The sequence below is a fragment of the Loa loa genome (assembly GCF_000183805.2).
Source record: "Loa loa unplaced genomic scaffold supercont3.61, whole genome shotgun sequence".
Lineage (NCBI taxonomy): Eukaryota > Metazoa > Nematoda > Chromadorea > Rhabditida > Onchocercidae > Loa > Loa loa.
The window spans coordinates 65,269-67,206 of record NW_018108241.1 but is presented as its reverse complement, the minus strand read 5'-3'; positions in this window follow the sequence as shown (position 1 = coordinate 67,206).

Genomic DNA, 1,938 nt, shown 5'->3' with positions numbered 1-1,938 from the left:
GATATTAAGAAGAGTTCTGTTCAGTTAACTTGAACTTATTGCTATCAAGCATCTTTCAATTTTACAATATTAAGAAGACTTAATATGATTTGATGTGTAGAAAACTGAAATGAAAATAGTGTGCAGAACATCGCCAATGTCATCATCTTTCTCAAGTAAAAATATAGATCACAAGCGCTGTATCTGAAATGCTAACTGTGATAAGAATACCACCACTATTGATGTTGAATATAAGAATACCACCACTATGATTGTTGAGAAAATTAAATATACATTTGAATTTTGGCTTCTCGAACTTTGTCAATCCCTCCCTATCGTCCTCTTCTCAGCAATGGTATTCCGATATCCGATATCCAATCCCAATTCCTTGATCATTCTGTTTCATATCATATTAATCGTAGATTATTAAGATGATAACTGAAGGGTCAACTCAAAAGCATAATGTCACTTTGGTGTGGAATTATTCCTGTCCAGTGCTTCTAAGTGGGGATGAATGGCTTAAGTGAAAATGTGTTATGCTTATTAATGTAAATGTTCCTTTATCCATTTACTTTAAAATCAACTATGAAATCTTTCGAATATGCTCTCCATCCATCATCTTTAAATCATTGTAACCTGAAAACTAAGCAGTTCATTGTCAATACTCCTTTTGAGTGAGTAATTTGTCATTTTGACAGATATCTTTGCAGCAATTTTCATTTTTCAGATTTTAATTTTCACGCTAATCGTATAAGGAAATAGTGTCCTTCCTCTTCTTGTTCCCAATGGGTTTTCGATCAACTACTCAGTACGTAATTATACAAAATTTTATGCAGCAAATGATTTCTTTAAACAGCTTAGTTTTTCTGGTGTCACAAGAATTTTAACGATCAGAAATTTAATGATAATTCAGCGACTAACTGAAATACTTTGGCACCCTTCTAGTTTACGATGTATTCGAACATGTAATTTATTCATTTTACCTGTTTTTTTTTGATTCCAACTTTGACTCCATAAGAATTTTTCAGGCTAACAGTATTTCGTAATCACAAATGTTGTTTGTATCTGAAAAAAAATGATCCAGTTAAATCGCTTTCTGCCTAGAAAATATCTACTCAACAAAAATCATTTAAAAATAATTACAGGTTTTAACTTTCAACACTATTCTCCTCGTTCTCTCTGCTTCCTCTTATATTGACACAGCTTCCTTGCTTTCGATTTGAATAAAACAGAAAAGCATCAATTTGAACTCTACCTAACACTTCGCTGGTTGAATTTTGCTTAGATACTCATCCTTTCATTGTAGTTTCATGACGATCAAAAATAAGCATAACTGTTATGAAGAATGCTTAAAATTAATCCAACCCGAATATTTTTTTCTTGGAACAATGGAAATACTTGAAAATAAAATCTTCTTTGTTGTGAAATGTTTGGCAGTGCAGAAATGTCTTGTGAAAATGGCATATTCGAAGTTCGGGTCCTTAAATTCATTATTTCGGTAATGAGTATCACATATGCTGAATCCAAAACTTGAAATTCAAAGTTCGAAACTCACAGAATCTAAATAGATTGCTAAATATATAGGATCCTATTATCCTATCACTTCTTAATCCAAAAAGAGTTTAATTGGTCATCCAGAACTGTTGTCAGGGATGAACAAGGTATATTAATAAGTTAACCCACTAAAAAAATGCGAGATTTTCTCATTAAGCACTAAAAAGATATAGCAAAGATAAAGCAAATCAAAAGCCTTTGAGTTTCCGGATGAAAATTGTTTTGCCATCATTTGACACCTGAAACAGTTTTAAGCAACGCTAGACGAGAAAGCTCATTTTTGAAATGAATTTCAAAAATTTCCAAAAAAATCAACCAGATGAACATGAATGTTAACAGCAGAAAGAGATAAAGCAAGCCGATATGACAATAAAAGCGACGGACCATGTGTAGGAATTACCTTGG